The following is a 6430-nucleotide window of genomic DNA, read 5'->3' as shown; positions in this document are numbered from 1 at the left end:
TGACCAGCTCGCCGCCTCTCATCGCGAGCAACTCCAGAGTAGAAGAGAGTCCAATCCCTCTTAAGGAGCTGGGTTCCAGAGCCCAGGCTGTGCGTGGAGGTGAGCCCGACTATCTCTAGTTGGTACCGCTCGACCTCCCGCACAAGCTCAGGCTCCTTCCCCCCCAGTGAGGTGACATTCCATATCCGTAGAGCCAGTTTCAGCATCCAGGGATCGGGTCGCTGAGGTCCCCGTCCTTGACCAAAGCCTGATCCACTAGGCACCGACCCCTTATGGATCTTCCTGTGGGTGGTGGGTCCCCAGAAGGGTGGCCCCATGTCACTCTTTCAGGCTTTGCCTGGCTGGGTCCCATGGGGGGAGACCCAGCCACCAGGCGCTCGCCAACGGGCCCCAACCCCAGGCCTGGCTCCAGGGTGGGGCCCCAGCTTCACCATGCCGGGCGACGTCACGGTCCTCGGTTTTCGCTCCATAAGAGGTCACTGAACCGCTCTTAGTCTGGTCCGTCACCTAGGACCTGTTTGCCTTGGGAGACCCTGCCAGGGGCGTATAGCCCCGGACAACATGGCCCCTAGGATCATACGGGCACTCAAACCCCTCCACCACGATATGGTGGCGGTTCAAGGAGGGGACGGAGCGTAACAGTGTGCACTAAATAGTGATTCCTCCCCGCAGTTTGAGAAGCTTTCATCCTAAGGAGCCTGGCCTCGGATCCAACCAAGTGCGGACCAATGGTGAAGCAACAGAGACACAGGCAGACCTGTAATGTTATGGTAAGATAGAGTACTAACTCACTACGTGATTGAAGAAGTTGACGAGACGTCGTCTTAGTAGAGACCGCAGTGTTATTAATTACTGTTGTATGCAGCACAGTGAAAGAGGCTGGGCCGCACGAGGAAATAATACGAGAGAATGGCTACTAAAGAAATGGGTTTAGTACTGAGTACTAAGAGAGAAGCTAATGCTGGGCCAGAGTCCGGTCTACCAACTGAATTGTCACTGTTATGTGTTGACTGGAGTTGGAAAGACCTAAGCCACTGGTTGCAGAGCTTGCTGTTCCTCAAGGACTTTCAACCAACAGCATCAGATCCTAGGACAGAGTATAGCAGGAAGGGTGATACATCGGGGGAACATCGTACACTCTTTACATCAGTTGTACAAGTTTGTCGAACAGTTGAGCTCATTAATAGCCAGAACACCTTTCCCATCACAGAAACTAGTTTACCACATCACAGAAACTAGTTTACCACCAGAGCTCGAGCAAATTCCAAAATCTCTCTGGGCAGCCCATAAATATGATGTAGGCCTACTGATGCGTATGAAATTGTTATATGATGGATAAATATATGTATATATATATATATATGTATATATATATATATATATATAAATATATGTATATATATATATATATATATATATATAAAACATAAATATATATAAACATATATATATATATATATATATATATATATATATATATATATATATATATATATATATATGTGTGTGTGTAATGTGTAATATGATGAGTGCAGGTCTACTTGTGGTTCCCAGAGTTTCCAAAAGCAGAATGGGAGGCAGAGCCTTTAGCTATCAAGCTCCTCTCCTGTGGAACCAGCTCCCATTCTGGGTTCAAGAGGCAGACATTCACTGTACTTTTAAGGCTAGACTTAAAACCTTCCTTTTTGACAAAGTGTATAGTTAGGGCTGGGTTCAGGTGACCCCGAACCATCCCGTAGTTATGCTGCTATAGGTCTACACACACGCACACAGAAAGGCCCCAAGATCCCTACCCAGTACCTTCTTGTTGTGAGGTGACATTGAATTCAATTTCAATTCAATTCAATTTAATTTATTTGTATAGCGTCAAATCACAATACAAATCATCTCAAGGCACTTTAGAAAAACTAAAACCCAACAAATCCCTTATGAGCAAGCACTTGGAGAGGAAAAAGTCCCTTCAACGGAAGAAGAAACCTCCAGCAGACCCAGGCTCAGTTTGGGCGGCCATCTGGGGCCAGTAACTGCACATCAGCGATATACAGCTCCAGGACCAGGGACACCTGCAGAAGGTACAGAGAGAACAGAGAGAGAGGGAGAGAGCACAAACTAGGGGAGAGAGAGAACACAAGGTTAGTGACATCCAATTGCTAACCACCACACCACTGCCACCCACTATAAATGTTTGTTGTACATGAAATTATACTATAGTTATACATAAAGAGAGACATATTCAAGAGCTAAAAGGACTGCAACTGCAGGACTGCTTTTGGATCCTACTACAACTTAGGGCTTTGTGTATTTCTCCTTCCTCCATCAGACTTATGAAACCTGTCCCTCCGGTGCATCTGGGAATTATTTGTGTAATTACAAACATGACAAGACTTGTGGAAGGAAAAAGTGAATGGTGGAAAGGAGGAGTGAATTTGAATTCTGTCAGAGCAATACTCACTAGCTGTTACGTGTGGATTCACTGCACAGTGCAGGGCAAGAACTAAAAATTGTATCTAGTTTCTAGAGCTCAAGACAAGATGATGATGTACAGTCTATAATCACGGGTGTTTATTAATGACACAATGCCATGGGAATTTTGAACTGAGGTAAAAAAACTTTAACACCTGTCATATGTGCTCAGTGTGAGGCTGCTCTCATCTGTGAAAAGAACGAGGTGCCAGTGGCAGACTTACTAAATTTGGTGTTCTCTGGTGAATGCCTGTCTGACAGTCTGGCCAGAATCATGCACACCAGGAGCCTGCTGGAGTTCATCTTGTAGGACTCTACAAGATTAAATTGACTAGGTGTTCTACTATGATGATTAAGAGTTTCCTTTGTTGAGCAGTTCATATTTCACACACATAGAGATATAAAAAACCTAGCTGCCACACCTTTCTTCTTGCATTTTACTTGTCAACCAGGGAGCATAATGCAAACCAAGCCTACTTATCACCCAAATTGTAATAGAAATAGGAATAGGTAGGTAGGTACCCTTCAATTACGATTAATTCATATAACCATGTTTAATACAGGGTGATCTGTTGAGAATGGTTTCACATCTTTTGGTGTGAACACCCTGTGCACACAGAATTACACAAAATATCACAAAGCATATTTATCTTTGATTCATTATTGCTTCTTTGTCACTCCTTCCTCTTTTTCTACCCATGTCATAGGCATAGGCAGATTTTGTCACATGTTCCTTTTTGTGTGACTGTTGGTTATTCCTGTGTATCTGCCAGAATTACTGTAAACTACAAGCCACATCCATTACAGCATGTGCCAGTTCAGAGTCAATGTGTATGGCTTTGGCTGTGCTGGAAAAGACAGAACAGCCAATCTTGTATGTGTTATCATGAATGTCACTTTGACTTACCGAGTTGATGGAGTGAGTCATGTATGGGGTGATGCAAGAGCTGGAAATCCCATTGTTTGCCATAAACACACAGGATGATGATGAATGCAGCTGCTTACCAGTATGAAAGCTACTACAGGAGATCCCTGCTGATGTGCAGTAGTACTCATGGTTGATACTAGAGAGTAGTAGTATCTAATCCTCATGGCCATGTCTTTGAGTTGTGGAAAGTAGTATAGGGACACAAGGAGTCGGTGTGTAACTTTGCTAAATTAATGTCGGACTCCGTAGTTTTCTCTGGACCCCTCCCCAATCTGACCAGCGATGACATGTTTAGCCGCATGTCGTCGTTCCGTCGCTGGCTGTCTAGGTGGTGTCCAGCAAACGATGTGGGCTTCATAGACAATTGGGCCACTTTCTGGGGAAAACCCGGTCTGGTAGCGAGAGACGGCATCCATCCCACTTTGAATGGTGCAGCTCTCATCTCTAGGAATTTGGCCGAGTTTCTTAGCCGACCTAAAGCCTGACAATCCAGGGTGGGGACCGGGATGCAGAGACTCAGTCTAAAACGCTTCTCTGCAGTTTCCTTAGAGCCGCCGCCCCCTTCAAACCACATAGAGACTGTGTCTGCCCCTCGAACATATAAATCAAATAAATCAGAAGTTAACAGAAGAGGAGTTATTCATAAAAACTTAATAAAAATTAAGACCACTCCTCTTATTGAACAGAAAAACAGAACTATCAAATGTGGATTATTAAATATTAGGTCCCTTTCTTCTAAATCTCTGTTAGTAAATGATTTGATAACTGATCACCAAATTGACCTACTTTATCTTACTGAAACCTGGTTACAGCAGGATGAATATGTCAGTCTGAATGAATCAACCCCCCTCAGTCATAAAAATTATCATGTTCCTCGAAGCACAGGTCGAGGTGGAGGAGTAGCTGCAATCTTCCACTCAAACTTATTATTAAACTTTCATCCTCAGAACAGTTATAACTCATTTGAGAGCCTCACTCTTAGTCTCTCACATCCAAACTGGAAAACACAAAAACCAGTTCTACTTGTCATTGTGTACCGTCCACCTGTCCCTTACTCAGAGTTTTTAACTGAATTCCCTGACTTCCTGTCTGATTTAGTGCTTAGATCAGATAAAGTCATTATAGTGGGAGATTTTAACATTCATGTAGATGTTGAAAATAACAGCCTCAGTATTGCATTTAATTCTATATTAGATTCAATTGGTTTCATTCAAAACGTTAATAAACCCACCCACTGTTTTAATCACACCCTTGATCTTGTTCTGACCTATGGCATCGAAATTGAACATCTAATAATTTTCCCCCCAAATCCTGTTTTGTCAGATCATTCTTTAATAACTTTCGAATTTAAAATGATGGATCATGCAGCGTCTGGAAGAAAATTCCACTACAGCAGATGTTTATCCGACAACGCTGTTAATAAATTTAAGAAAATGATTCCATCTTTATTTACGTCTATGCCAAGTATAAACATAATGGAGGGCAGCTGCCTTAATCCTACTCCCTACCAAATTGATCATGTTGTTGACAGCGCTGTAACCTCACTGCATGAAACGCTTGATTCTGTAGCCCCTCTGAAAAAGAAGTTAGTGATTCAGAGAAGACTAGCCCCATGGTATAATTTACATGTTCGTACCTTAAAGCAGGCATCACGAAGGCTGGAAAGGAAGTGGCGTTCCACAAACTTAGAGGAAATTTTTCTAGCCTGGAAAAACAGTCTACTAACGTATAAAAAAGCTCTCCGTAAAGCCAGAACTGCATACTATTCATCACTAATAGAGGAAAATAAGAACAATCCCAGGTTTCTTTTCAGCACTGTAGCCAGGCTGACAAAAAGTCACAGCTCTGTTGAGCCCAGTGTTCCCTTAGCTCTCAGCAGTGATGAATTTATGAGTTTCTTTACAAATAAAATCACAACTATTAGAGATAAAATTCAGCAGATGCTTCCTATACCTGCAATAAATGAATCTTTTACTACAGTAGCTCTTGAATCATCTGTAGGACCTCAGTTATGTTTAGACTGCTTCTCTCCTATAGATCTCTCTGAATTTACATCAGTAGTTGCTTCATCGAAATCATCAACGTGTCTCTTGGACCCCATCCCGACTAGACTGCTTAAAGGCACCCTGCCATTAATGAACTCATCTTTATTGGACTTGGTAAATTTATCTCTAGTATCAGGCTACGTACCACAGGCCTTTAAGACTGCAGTAATCAAACCTTTACTCAAAAAGCCTAGTCTTGATCCAGGTGTCTTGGCTAATTATAGACCAATATCCAACCTGCCATTTATTTCTGAAATCCTAGAAAAAGCTGTTGCTAAGCAGCTATCAGACCACTTACACAGGAATGAACTATTTGAAGATTTCCAATCAGGATTTAGAGCACATCATAGTACAGAAACAGCACTGTTGAAAGTTACCAACGATCTTCTCTTAGCCTCAGATAATGGACTTGTTTCGATACTTGTCCTCCTAGACCTTAGTGCAGCATTCGACACCATTGACCACAACATCTTATTACAGAGACTGGAGCATGTGATTGGTATCAGAGGAACAGCGTTAAAGTGGTTCCAATCCTATTTATCGGACAGATTCCAGTTTGTTCATGTCCATGATGAACCTTCCACACGAACAAAAGTTAGTTATGGAGTTCCACAAGGTTCTGTGCTAGGACCGATTCTGTTCACCCTGTACATGCTTCCTTTAGGATATATCATTAGGAAGCACTCTATTAATTACCACTGCTATGCGGATGACACTCAGTTATATCTATCTATTAAACCTGTTAACACAAACCAGTTAACCAGACTTCAAGCCTGTCTAACTGACATAAAGGCTTGGATGACCAGTAACTTTTTACTTTTAAACTCGGAGAAAACAGAAGTCATTATATTTGGGCCTAAAAATCTCAGAAATAACTTTTCTAAAATTATAGCTACTCTAGATGGCATAGCCCTGGCCTCCAGCACTACTGTAACAAACCTTGGAGTTATTTTTGACCAGGACATGTCCTTTAACTCACACATAAAACAAATTT

Source organism: Mastacembelus armatus, chromosome 12 (assembly GCF_900324485.2).
Source record: "Mastacembelus armatus chromosome 12, fMasArm1.2, whole genome shotgun sequence".
NCBI classification, from domain to species: domain Eukaryota; kingdom Metazoa; phylum Chordata; class Actinopteri; order Synbranchiformes; family Mastacembelidae; genus Mastacembelus; species Mastacembelus armatus.
Note: the sequence above shows the minus strand (reverse complement) of the source record.